Source organism: Spodoptera frugiperda, chromosome 14, assembly GCF_023101765.2.
Source record: "Spodoptera frugiperda isolate SF20-4 chromosome 14, AGI-APGP_CSIRO_Sfru_2.0, whole genome shotgun sequence".
In the NCBI taxonomy this organism is placed as follows: Eukaryota; Metazoa; Arthropoda; class Insecta; order Lepidoptera; family Noctuidae; genus Spodoptera; species Spodoptera frugiperda.
The window spans coordinates 6,261,313-6,276,311 of record NC_064225.1 but is presented as its reverse complement, the minus strand read 5'-3'; the positions used below and the strand labels follow the sequence as shown (position 1 = coordinate 6,276,311).

General features: G+C 33.6%; 1 protein-coding gene across 1 annotated transcript in view; it reads left to right on the top strand.

Moving 5' to 3' along the window:
* Positions 1-4,418: 4,418 nt before the first annotated feature.
* The window catches only part of LOC118279207 (uncharacterized), a 106,336-nt gene continuing 95,755 nt past the window's right edge, over positions 4,419-14,999 (top strand). The window contains exon 1 of the mRNA XM_050698417.1: positions 4,419-4,685. The gene's annotated coding sequence lies outside the window, so the exon portion shown is untranslated. The remainder of the gene's footprint in view (positions 4,686-14,999) is intronic.

Sequence of the window (14,999 nt, the reverse complement as noted above, 5' to 3'; positions counted from 1 at the left end):
TCAGGAAATACGATTCCTAAATGAAACAATAAACTAGATAATTAATCACAACACAATCTCCGATCAATCAGTCTATCAATATTTATTCAAGCAAAAGAAAAATAAAAACGCGACAAAAGTTACTCGTGGAAGCCAATAACAAAGTTTATGAAAGTTTCTAACAATTCACTCAAAGAAATGGCTCTTGCTTGTTATGTCGTTAGATTTTTTCGTCGAACTTAAGCACTGAGTTTCTTGCACGAGTGTAGTGATGGGCGGTTGGTCGGTAAAAACAAACTACGTTTAAGGGTCAATGCCTAAAGATTTATGAAGCAAAACCCTAGTATCATGGAGAGATAATAAGGTCTATTGCATGGTTAATGAATTATTTTAATTTACACTGGACTTTTTAGGCATTCTTCTTTACTAAAATTAATAACTGGGTATATTTTTTGAACATGAGATTCTAATCTGAAACTTTTAAAGAAAGAAAGGGCGTATTCCTTTTTAAAGGGTGGCAACGCACCTGTGGCTCCTCTGGTGTTGCGGGTGACCATGGGTGGCGCTGATCGTTTACCATCAGGTGACTCGTCTGCTCGTTTACCGATTTATACCCTAAAGAAAGACGATGGCTTGCTCTTTAGACCGAATAAATAAATATAGCTATAAAGATATGCTAAATTGATAAAAACTTGACGATATAGTAGCGTATTCATTGTAAGGTATATATACTCGTTTGCCCTATATTCCATAAAAAAACTCAAAGCTTTCAATTTTGTTTTCGAAAGCAACGAACACCAGCAAAAATAATGATGTTGTATAAATTTTACACGGTAATTAATAACAGACTCGCTTTTTCTTTTTACGCTAAATTAAAGAAAACTAACAAGTTTTCTTACCATTTTACCTATTTCTACATCTTCCCATCTCTAAAACGATGTATATTTTATTTGCTTCTCTGACAGACGCAGACGTGTTAATAAATAAACTTTTTTTATGATCGCATATTTATTGTATGGAAGGAAAGAAAAACAGATTTTACTATGTTGGTGAACTTGAGTTATGATTGTCAGGGTTGAATGTTATTTTCTTATATGGAGAAGAATGTAATGAATAAGTTAAAATACTATTTGACATCCTTTTATTTTTAAGTTGTACATATTTTAGTCATAGTTCTTATTATTGTTTAGTCTATATAAGCTTATTAATATTTTTGTAATGGAAAAAATGTATCTCAATAAAAAATACTATAATTAATGTTTGACCAAAACCTCACACTCTCAAATCTAAACTAGAAAAAATTTCATAGCAATCCCAACTGAAATGACAAAACCAATTAATAAACTAATTAACACTAATTTCTTCCACGTATTCGCAAAAATAACCTAAAACAAAACACACATATAAAGCATAAAATTGAAAAATTATTCCACATTTCAAAAATAAGACATAAAAACATTCTCTTTTCGCTTTACAATAAAAAAAGTAATTGTATCAAGAAAGACCCGCTTCAAGTAATTGTTGGCACAAGAGCATTTTTGAGAACCGTCGTGCGGCCAGAAAAAAATTCGGAGGCCCGGCCTTTGTTGTAGCTTTTCCTAAAGGATCTAATGAACCATGCTCCTTCTAGAGTGGAAGATAAAAATATGTTTATGTTTTCAGTGATACAGGCATTTGTAAAGATTTTTTTTTTTGTATGCCGATGGAGTTTTTCTGGGTTTCGCTTTGAGGTTAGGAATTTTCCGTCGTAGCGTATTTTGTATACAACATACTTCCAGTTCCGTAGCTGTTTCTGGAGATTTTCTTAGATGCAATAATGTTATGTCTTTAAATTCTCACAAGGGGATTTATAGAAGTGCTTCAGTCGCAAAATCTGCAGGCTGAAGTGGCAATAGGTAAGCCACATCGCTCGAAGAACTGTCGGCAGATGAGCTACAGAAGTGATCGATCGGAGACTACGGACCTGAAGACGAAGCATGAGTAGACATCAGAGTCGAGGGGAGAGGGATTCACTACAGATACTAGTGGCTTGATGTCGTAAGACGTGGAGGACTAAGAGGGGCTTTGTCCAGCAGTGGACGTCTTTTGGCTGTTGATGATGATGATGATTACACCCATGTTTTATCTGTTATAATATGAATTCCAAGTAATAATGGGTGATTTTTCGGTCATATACAGCCCACTTCTCTACATTCTGGGCTGAAATTCAAAAGTAAAATAAACCAATAAATTTAAATAAACCATACATACCTCAAAAGCACTTTATTCGTCAGCTCAGATGCTTGCGATTACACATAATAGAAATCACAACGTTAGAAAATAAAACCACCCAACCATTACATTAATAGCAAATAGTACATACACTATAAACCCTACCCTATTCATATTTGGTTTCATAATATACCTAAAACTAACTTCGCGCAGAATAAACATCATCCATTAGAATTAAAATGTCGGAAAGGAATTAGTTGAATAAACATGATCTCGAAAGGAAAACCATGTCTGTAGGAGCATTTGCAATTATTATCTTTGGGTGAACTCTAATAGGGCCTTCCGATTAGTTTATTGGGGTTCCGTACCCCAAAAAGAGGCAAGATCCTATTACTATAGCCAGCGTAGGTCTGACAGAGGAAAAGCATTGAAAGATACAAATAGGTAGCACCTTTTGTTGATTCGTTTTGTCGTATCCGCCATAATAATGTCCCTTTTTATTCAGGTTTCAGTGTTATTATGAATGTCTAATTTATTTCGAATGAAATGATAGCGGAAATTTTAACCGGCGAATGCCATCTATTGAGCTATGGTACAACTCATAAAATTAATAAATTTTATTAAATAAAAAATGCTACTCCTGAACACACATTAGTACATGAAAAGTCACCACGACATTTACTTCGTGTAGTCGCTCGTTAAATTGGATTTTATAAAACTTGGAAAGAGCATAAGTAGAGTAAAAAATTTCTTCCACAATGACATCACCTAATCACTTAAATCAATAAGCTCAAATAGATACAATGTTACTCAGGCGCTGTGTTTTACAATTTAGTGAGTTACACCAGTTACCATTTCAAACACTAGACTAACTCATACCAACTACTAGTCTCTCACACTGTCTAAAACAAAAAAAGTTCCTAACAATTTATTCCTACTAGAGCAGGTTGAAATGTAAGTTTCTCTTCGATTCATGAAAACAAGAAGCTATTTATAGGTACAAAGGTTCATGTGTCTACAAACGTTATATACTTATATGTACCTTGTCTTTCATGCAAAGCGTTGTATAGGCTCAGGATTTTGATCAAAGAGTAGTATTACTGAATAGGGGACCGAATATAATGTATTTTAATACCTGGTCTTTGCAAAACTGGGCAAGCTGAATTGGTTCTACTGTACATAGGTAAACCTGACAGGTTTTAATAAACTAATTTCATATACTGAACATCAATTCTCACAAATTAAAGTGCCTAATTTTCAGATTTCTTGTTATTGCTAATCAAAAAGGAAACGCTCAATACTTTTTAATCACGGATACTGTATTCGATCAATGGAAAAGTAATTTTTTATACCAAAATATTAATCAGGTACAAATATCGCTGAACAAAACGAAATGCCTTGTCGATTTCCACGAAATTCACTTGACTTTACCACGAAATATCCAATCGGCTCAACGATTTTGGCTTTACGCTATCAAATCAACACCGCGCTATTTTTGTGCAACGTCACTCCTTTTAATGCCCAAAGGGATAGGCAGAGGTGGACATAAATATACTATGTAACACCAATTAATTTGGGGATGAGTCTATTGCCACGTACAAGGCTCACTTTTAGGCTTCGTGTTATCTGGCAATGTTTCGGGGCTATTACTACAAAAATTGTTTGAACCTAAGTGTGAGAGAGCCATACTTCAGCACGAATGGGCCGGCTCGACCGGAGTGATACCACGGCCTCACAGAAAACCGACGTGAAACAACGCTTGCGTTGTGTTTCGTTGTGTTAGAGAGGTTACCGAAGGCCCAATTCAATCTCCGATTCCCGAACAACAACCCTTAAATTCCTAACCTCCAAAAAGCCGGCAACGCACTTGTAACGCCTCTGGTGTTTCAAGTGTCCATGGGCGGCGGCGATTGCTTACCATCAGGTGATACGTCTGTATCATAAAAAAAACCTGAAAAAAATGGAATATCACGACCTTTTCAAAAAAGCGATGCATTTACCTATATTAAAATATGTACCACTGTATTCGCGACACAACGGTCATTACGTAATGATGGAAGTCATTAGCACTTGGCGATGTCCAAAATGCCCTGAAGAGGCTATTGACGTCCAAACTGAATGGCTTGAGACTTCCGTAGTATTTTCGTGGCCAGTTTATAAGCTCCATATAGATTTCACTGGCTACCTCTCTTACTTTAGTATCGCTGTCTCTCTCCCTCGCCCGCACGTAAAGACACCCCAGTGCGTTTTCGTACATCGTTGCGAACGGTCGGTTACCGGAGCTCCTGATTTAGGGAGATCGCGTTAAAATTTTAGCTCGAATGCGGTGCGATTAAGTACGTTCGGAAGAAATGTGATGATTGATAAAATGTTAAGATATGTGTAGCGTGTTTTGAATTAATTAATTTAGGAACTTAATTTCGAATTGTTAAGTGTTAAATTGCAGTGACAGAGTGTGTGTGGAAGGAAATATTTTTGTAGTGGATTTTTAAAAGGTAAATATTTTTTTTATTTTTAATTTTATATTTGCTTATAATGAACTTTTATGACTGTGAAATTTACGATAGGATTTTAAAGAAATATAATAAGCAATAACGGATATATTTTTTAATTTAAATTTATGCGGATTGCGGATGTGAAATTATATTTTAACCGACGGTAACTGAAAAACATAATTGGATAAAAATACGGACTAGAAAATAAACTTTCTACTTTTTTGTCATCTCCGTATAATAATAAATATTCCTTAAATAATAATCGTTTTAAACATTTTATATTTACAGATTTAAATTTAAAAAATCTGAATACATTTAATACTCCAATATTGCTGACAATGAATCAGTGTCATATTTCTAGAGGCCTAAGACTAGACGATTAAAATGATAAAGTTGATGTTTAATATTTTTTATTTAAATTGAAATCTCTTTTAAATTGGTAATGAGATTTTATATTTTCTTATATAATGTTCAAATATTGTAGGCGTCTTAAAGACTTTTGTATAACTAATGTAAAGGTGTTGAACTCGACGCTTACGTAAATGAAATAAGAAAACGCATTAATTTATTTATCTTTTAATATTAATTAGGTGCACTAATTAATATTATTACTTTGGAAATTAATTGTGAATTATATACGACATTTCTCGTTTACTATACTATTAATGATTTTAATCTTTTATATTCTAATAGTATGACTTTACTCTGTAAAATGTCGTGGTAGCCCGGAGGTTTAAGACGCCCGCTTCTCATGCATGAGAAATTTGAACCCTACCAACGGCAAGTACCAATGTGACTTTTTCCGAGTTATATGTACTTTCTAAGATTATTTAGACACTACTGAAAAACGGTTAAGGAAAACATTGTAAGGAAACCTCTCCAGGATTTTAGTGGTTCGTTTTAGGGGCTTATAATTTCTAATTATGGGTTTCAAATCGTCGACCCGCATTGAACAAGCGTGGTGATTAATGTTCAAACCTTCTTCGTGTGAAAAGTGGCCTTTGGTCAGCAGCAGTATTTCCCCTGAAGGGATTGGTAGAGATGTTAGCTTTTTGTGATGAGTTGATTTTTAGAACTAGAACTCTTCTATTTAATTGTATTATTGTATTCATGCGTGTTAGTGGTATGTTATTTAGCCGACTGAGCCAGAAGGAGGGTTATGTTTTACCCATTCTACAAAACCAACCGAATGTGCCCTCACTGAGTCTTTATATTTAGAATGTTTCCCGACTGCTTCAATTGTATGATGACTTTCTTGTTTTTTCATTTTTATATTATAAAGAAACGTAATCGGGTATTTTAGTTTTTTTTTTAATTCTTAATTATATTTACGTAAATGACAGAACAAATAATTTATAACGTTTAACGTAGTAACACGATACGTTGAATATTTTATCAGATTTTCATCGTTCATTATTTTTTTAACGGTTTTATTATGAGCTTGTCTCGTTGGTTTATTTGAGTCTAATTTAATAATTGGAATTTTAACCCCTTCCTGATGACAGACCGATCTGATATTTGGTTCACACGCTGAATTTTAATGACCATACACAATAATACCGTTTAACATATTTTTTTTTTATGTTTTACTTGTTTTTTTTTTTAAGTTATTGCGCGCAGACTTTTATAGTATTTATGCAAGCAAATGGACATTTTAGGACTAATATGATGATTTATCATACAATGTACTTTATATTTTCATGAATTACTTGTTTTTTTAAGTTATTTCGGCAGACCTATGCATTATATGTTTAGCAAATGGACATTTTGCCACTAATACTATATGATGATGAACGATGATAGTAGTCATGTACCATATACATATACAACCTACTAATATGAATACTATGTTCATTGTTCATCTATATGTCTAAGTAATTGAGCCAAACGAGTTTCGGCTCCAACCTAGAACTAATTAACATTTGCAGAGCACGTAAAACTCATTATCTAGTTTTTAGAATTCTCCCTATCGGAGCCAAATGGAATCTAATTGGACTTGTATTTTATTTCTTTCTTTCATTCATTCATTGTTAATTATGTGATCGTCCAAGTTTGGGGTGATGGAATTATTGGACCTTTTGTTACAATACAATTAGGTGTTCTTGTCTCTTTCTCTCTCTCTGGACTTTTTTTTAATATATTGGGTTCGGTGCAATCCTTACCTAACTTGATTTGAATCTTAGTAGTTTTGTAACTATACTAATTAAGGATAACTTTATTATGGAAAATCTTCGAATGCCGTTCATGAATATGACCTTGAAACTAGTCGAGTTCTCGTCAAACAGTTACGTGATTACGAGATTAAACATAATTTATTTATATTTTAAATACACAGAAATTATCTTTTTAGTGTTTTCATATGTCTCATTACAGTTATCCTACTTATATTGTAAAAGCAAAAGTTTATTTGAACGACTGAAAAAAATCGGGAAGAAATTTTAGGTAAAGGTAGATTATGGTATGAAATAACACATAGCCTACTTTTATGCTATGGAAACACTAGCAGAAGCTAGTAATACATAAACTATTCCATTATTATTGCTGATTGTGCGACAGACTATGGAAATTAGCTACTTATCATATAGATAGTTGATCATGTAGAAAACTTATCACATAAATAGTAACAACGGCACTCAGAGTACATTTAATGATCTATAAGTATTTCTAAGTAACAATTTTGTAAAGACTGGGTTATGTATTACCATTAAATGACTGTCAGTACGGCTGTTAATGTTACTACAATATAAAGACGAAAAAATATGATATTTTTTTGCATTTGCTACAAAACTACTGGACCGATTTGAAAAATTCTTTCACCTATTTTTATCTCGATATTCCTGCAGGATTGGAACCTACTCGAGAGAAATCTTTAAAATTGTATGCGGCTAAAAGCTGCAGGTCCGTAGAAAAGTAGTATTTTGTATCGAGTAACATAACAATGCTTTAGAAAATATATTCCGGAAAATGTTATGTACAGTTTTTATGTCGACGGAGATTTTTAGCGTTAAGCAGTAAGCAGTTCGTTTCTTTGGAAATAGAGAAGTGTTTTTCTTTTAAATGGAAATAGACAAATTAGGTTTTGTATCTAATATTTTGTGTTTTTGAGGAAGCTTGTATGATAGATAATAATTATAAATTTATATCTATCTGTGTGAAGTTATTGTGGGAGGCCTAAGTTCAGCAGTGGACGTCTTAAGGCTGATATGATGATGATGATGATTGGGGTTATTACATTATGCAACGAATTTTACGATTAGAACAGTAAAAATTCTTGTACAGTTACTAGATTTTACAAAATACATACCTTCTTTAATGTTCTTAAAATCTATTTTTCTTGTGTGCTAACTCGATGGGTCCTTTGTATATGGCCCAAAATGCAAAATTACAACTTTACAGGAGAGGCTTCCAAAGTTTAAATTTACTATAACTTCGGATTAATAAAACCGATCTTTACGATTATTTGCATGTTGACTAAGATAACCATCCTCCTCATTTATACTATAGTATTATATATAATACATATATAGGTTTTTTTAACGTCACATTGGCCCTTGTACGTTAATTTTTGTTTAAATTATTTTTCTTTGAAAACACCCTAAAAGGGCCAATGTGTCATATTGGCCATTATACGCGTATTACACTAATTAGCATAAAGTATATATTTTTAACATTTTTTACCCATAAAATCAAGTAACAATTGAAGTAGTTGATAATTAAATAACAAGAATATAAGCTATTTCGATATTTAGTTATTTATGTCACATTGACACTTATACGTTTTACAATCTGGTAGCCTACGAACCGAGTTCTCAGTTAGATCATTTAATTAATAAAAAAACACGCAATAGTTTTATTCATTTATTTAAATAAAAATTGAATTAGCCTTTAAACTTCACTCATGGACCCGATTTCAGTCTTTTTGATATTTTCAATTAACAAAAATCAACAAAAAAATAGTAAGAAAGAAACTGTTACTGGAGATCTTAGTTTGATTAACAAAATAATGTACTTCACATTATTATTTTCTTAATAAGGTTACAAAAAATAACAAACTTATAAACCTATTATAATCTGTATACAAAGTATAAAAATCACCGTAGTATAGTCAAGTAACAAAATTACCAAAATCAACATTAGGTACTAGAAATTCTTAATAAGTCTTCACTAATTTTCTTCATTATCGCTTTCATTAATTGCCACAATGTCATTCGATGTAACTAAATTTTCATAATAACTGTGGTATAAAAAGTCAAAATTCGTCAAAGCAAATATATACAAATATTAATGACGTCTGTCTGTCGGTCAGTCCTCTAGTGAAGCTATTTGCTCGTTCCAAAGTGTAGATTCCTATGGAGAAGAACGAGCAAGAAACCCCATAGGTTACTCTTTTTCAATCAGATTTACAATTTAATTCTTGGTTACATTGTTTCGATTATTTCAACTATGTGAGAACAATGTAAAACTAATATACAGTCAAAGCGATAGAAAAAGAAAATAACCCTGAGGACAACAAACTTATGCAGTCTGGAGCTGACCAGTCCCAGTTGACAGCGCCCGTTCACGAACATGACACGTACACCAGCACCGCCCAACTCAACCATATTGCAGGGAATCGAGCGATCCAATGCCCGTGCCACCGCCAATGAGACCTTTGAATGAGCATGACAATTCCAAGCTGACACAAATACAAGTATACAAGTGGGATAATATTTTTTCGACATAAATCAAGCAAGTCTTTCTTCTTGGAAGATTGTATTGGTAACAGCTGATTGCAACATAGTTGCAGAGGAATATCTGTAGGTCTATCGGCAATTTGCCTTCTTGTTCGTACTGGCTGATCTAAGATTTTAATATGATTTTCAATAGCATCTTCGTGCATATGTGTATGATGATCTTCGTGAGACAACCTGGGTAACCGATCTTTTTTTATTTATTCTTACTACATAATTAACAATAAAGCCATATTGCTTAGAATGATCTCCAATCATCCAAAATTGATGGAATATAGCACTCCTTGCGTCCCCATCAAGTTTTTCGAAACACTTTAGTTTACATGTACTCTGACATGGTCCACCTATTTGTTTCTCATCTCCATTTCCACTGTTATACGCTTTTCCAGTATTTTTAAGTCTTTTTCTCTTCGAATCTATCCATTCATTACAATTTTTTTTTCTTTTAATCTTCCATTATCTCTTCTTTAAGTAATTTTTTTCTTTTTTGAGCGTTGGGAGTTGAAGCATTACTTGATGAGTAATACTGTGGAACGGGGGACGATGCAGTTGCATCTTATAACAATGATAAGACTGAAGGAATAGGTTCTTCTTCACCGAAAGAACTATGATTTGACGATGGCATTGGGGTCGCATTATCAACATCGCGCGTATCGTAATTAGACAACAGATCTTTTTTTTTACTGAATTCTTCACTATGATGTTCGATTTAAGATTCAAAAACTTTTTCGCTTTTTGATTGATGAACTAAGGGCTATGTGCCATGTGTGACAGATTATTATGTGTGTGAAGCTATGGGCTCATAATTGTTATCATTTCTTTCTGGTACTAAAACACAGTTTGAGTGTAAATCAGAATTGTTTTCTTTTTCATCATGTCACTGTGGGTACACTTTTCATTGGGTTGAGGTAGTTGACTATTACAAATTAACATGTTATCAGAGTCGAGCAAAATAGAATTTTCTAATGTATCATTTTGTTTTTCTTGTGAATCTTAAACTGCAATTTGTGAATATCTCACTGGCTCCAAATGGCAAAGGAGCTGCAGACAAAATAAATCAATGTAAGATAATACCGTAATATTGTAAACAAAGTAAGTTTAATAAAGTTAATAATAAACGTAACTAATGCTTCCCTTGTCGCTACATGCTAGCGGCCGTTTCAGGGGGCCCATTATTGAGTTTGCGAGTGACCCCCTGCCTGTTTATCCGTATTTTTCAATATTGGTCAGGGGCAGGGGCCATAGTCCCCATAGTTAACCGGTTAACTATTCCACAGCATATCTCACAATAGTCCTGCATCAACCGGGGATTGTCCTTTGGTGTACTTCCATAGTGCATACAGGGATAATCGCCGGCTGATGTCCCATTACATTTAGATTAAAATTGTTCAACTCTGCGAGTTGGCTTCGGTCCCTCGTACGCCTTCCAAAGGTCCGAGACCCTGTGGTCCCGTGATTATGTACACATTAACAGGCCAAAAATAAAAAAAATACTGTAGGGCGTAAGTGTATGTTTTTTAGAATAAAACACGTAAAACAGCCAATATGCCACATTGGCCGTTCATCCTAAAAACTCGTGATATTTCAGATAATTTATTTATACAATAAATAATTAATCAAACAACAAAATTACAATTTTTGTATTCATCACATTGCGGCCGTTGCTCCGTTCAACGTATAAGTGTCAAATTGGCCGATTGGTCCAAACTACGACACAAACGCGCGGGAACTCCCCACGTATAAGTCTCGAACTACTCTTAGGACCTTGTACGTTTAAATTCATGTTACATATGCCGTTATACTGTAATAAAAAATCATGTTTCTATGCAGAAATCTCTTTTTTAATAGCTCACATAATTAATTACATCTTTAAGATGCGTTTACCATTAAAAACTCAAAATGGCTAAATTGTTAGTTTGGCCCATATACGTAGGACCCATCGATTACTAAGAAAAATAGATTCTTGTAATCATATTTTAATCCCTGAACGTACAGGTATGTTATTGGTTTCATGTAATATAGACACAAACTAAGGGTTTATACCCGTTGTTTTATGACTTGTATAATATTTAATTATGAATGGAATTTAATATCTTATGGGACAAAGACGAGAGTTTATATAATATATATATACTCTATAAGAATATAAATTTCGTTATGTGATTTCCTATTTCAGTATACGAATTTCACTACAATTTTATATCACTATAAAATTTGTATCATAAAATTAATTTATGAGTCTGTATATTATGACAATCTCCTTTGGTTTATCGTCCAGATACTTCACCATATGTCGGGATTTTAAAATAGCAATTTTTATTGGTCTTTCATAAAAGTGGTTTGTGTGTGTGTGTGTGGTATATGACAATACGGTCAACATCATTAACGGCGACGACTATCAATATGGGCCTTTTTTATATAAGAGTATTTTTTCAATATCTCTACGCTTAGCTGACGAATCGAAAATTGCAGTTTAAAATGTCAAATCTATCAGAGAGTGCTATTGCATTTTCTGTCGTATACGCAGTCCCTTGATCGACTCCATTGTACCCGCGGAAAGAGTTAGGGTGGTGCCAAAATTTTATGTATTTTACTCTGCTTCTATTTGGAACTCCCCTTTTTTGTGAGGGGAAAATCATTTAATGGCTTTTGTGGGTGTAATTTGTGCTGTTGAATTACGTGTCAAAATGTGCAACTCTACCTACCCCTACATGGATTAAAGGCGTGACCATACAGACTTCACCTACCTTGGGCGAGGCGAGAGAGAGTGTCAATCTCGTACTGACTAAAAACCTCCCCGATCCTACTCCTGCATAAAGCCGGAGCCCCGGTAACCTGGTAGGTCATCCGTAGCATTCTTACTAAACCTGCGAAAAAAAATAGAATTCTGATGAACTGTATTACACTCTATCGTTGTCCCATAGTGTATTCACGGTACATTACTTAAACATAAACAAATAACTAACTAACTATATACAAATTACACCGATCAAGTTTAATTTGAATATGTTTAGCAATTACTTAGTTTTATCTACTAAACATCGAATGTTTGACTTTGAAATTACATTATGAGTCCTTTCAAATATTATGTACATACATACATATACGTAGAATTTGATAAATGTGTTACAGCTTTACGCTTGATGTTGAATGTGTGGGCGGCAGAGGGATTCTATGTTTACATACATAATTACAAATGTCGTGGTGGCCCGGAGATTTAAGACGCCTGCTTCTCATGAATGAGGGTGCGAGTTCGAAACTTACCAACGGCAAAGTACCAATGTGAGATTTTCCGAGTTATATGTACTTTCTAAGATTATTTAGACGCCACTGACTAACGGTGAAGAAAAACATCGTGAGGAAACCTGGGCTTATAAGTTTGAAATCGCCAACCCGTATTGAGCAAGCGTGGTGATTAATGCTCAAACCTTCTCCGTGTAAGAAGAGGCCTTTGGTCAGCGGTGGCCACTTATAGGCTATTGATGTGATATCTTCTTTGTTTCTATTGGATTTAAAGCTAAAATTTTATGATATTAAAGTAAATATTCGTCAGGCTAAGGCGTCATGTAGTGATGTATGTTAACATAAATTGAAACCGACATTTTTACTCATACACTACGGAAATATTTCGTGACTAATCACAATAAATTATATTGCAAATAACGTATTAAAGGAAAGTGTTTTTATTCGTGAATTTAATATACAACAGTACCGTTTAATAATATAAGTAGAACCTTAGTTTCCAGTCGTTAATTTATATGACACGTAATTGGGTAGTTTCTTTAGTTGAAAATAAATTATTTCGACTTTTAAATTTAATAAAACATAAAAAAAATAATCACGCTTTCAGTCATATATGTAATGATCTACTTAATTTTCGACTTTTTCTAGCTAGTTTTCTAAAATAAGTTTGATATTTGACGTAAAAATCTGATGACCTCATAACGCACTATTTCATACAAAATAATAAATACACTATTTTACTAACTTTGCAATCCTCAGCAGAATAATTCAGAACAATTCTCAGTTATTTGCGCAGTGCTGTAATAGGGTACACAGACTTAAATAAAAAAGCAACGTCACGCCTTTTATCCCCGAAGGGGTAGTCAGAGGGACAGATAACGGTACGTAATACCGCTATACAATGTACACCCACTTTTCACCATTCGTGTTATAAGTCCCATGTAATAGGGGGTGAACCTATTGCCGTATCCTGGACACAATTCCAGACTCCGTGCTACTATCGAGAAACTTTCTAAAATCCGAAAAAAGCCCAGTAATACTTACAATGTACGAATATATGAATCAAATCAATATACAACTAAATGTTCAAAACATATTTTTAATTTATCAAAAGAGGAAAACTATGGAGTAATCAATTAAGAAGATTGCGTCAGCTTACAATAGGATTTGCCATGCTGCAGCGAATCTTTTATTTCCCTTGCAACGTGAGTGATTGGCTCATACGCTCGGAGCCATGATTTAAATTCGAAACGAAGAGATATGATTGCATGAATGCCATAAAACCTTCGTTGGTGGATATTCGTAAGTGTTCGATTCAGGGCAGCCAAAGTTATGGTGTATAGGGATATACATTTTGAAAGTAACTATTTGCAAAAGAAGTCATAGAAGCTGTTACGTAATAAATGCGTCTCTTACTGCCATTAAGGCATAAGTATATTAGTATATTATAGGCATAAGTATATTAGTATATTATAGGCATAAGTATATTAGTATGTTATGCATAAAGCTGATAAATGACGTCAGAGCAGAATACATTTTGCTACAACTCCTACTCATTCCGCGGATATCTTAAGTGTGCAGTTTGTTTAAAAGAAGCTGAGCAGCAGTACTCTTTCTATCACCTGAACCTATTAGGCTAAATGTCAAAAACACTGTCACTTGGTGAAAAGAGCCCTCAAACTGCGATCTCCAACTCAGTTACCCAGCTCTAGCTTTGAAATTACGATAACCACTCTTATATACAGTCCAATAGTTAAGTAGACTATTATATAATACAAAGTTATCTATTTCCAATAGACCAGGAAGGCACTTTTGAACGTCAAAGCAAATATAATAATATTGACAACGTCTGTCTGTCGGTCAGTCTTCTAGTGAAGCTATTTGCTCGTTCTAAATTATAGATTCCTATGGAGATGAACGGGTACGGACTGTCAATGATGTTATGTTATTATAACAACACATTATTCTTTATTTTTCTGGTCTTTAAAAGAAATTATGACCTCTGAATTTGTTTTGCCGTTTTTTTTCAAAGTAGTCCGATACGAAATGCCAGCCTCATGTAGTAATAAATAAATTTATCTGGAAAAGTCTTATAACCTATTTCAAAAATATCTTTTCCCAACAGTCTAACAATACGTAGAACATAATAAAACGGACTTAAAAGAAACAATACTCAAGTATGAAGAAACAAACTGACATAATACTCTTTCAATTCCTGGAAAACGGTGGCACATTCAACGACTCATGTATTAATGATAAGCTAGAAGCCTAAATATTCTGTACCCTATATCATTTATACATAGAAGAGTAAACTTCAAGCAGAATAAATGCTAAGTCATTA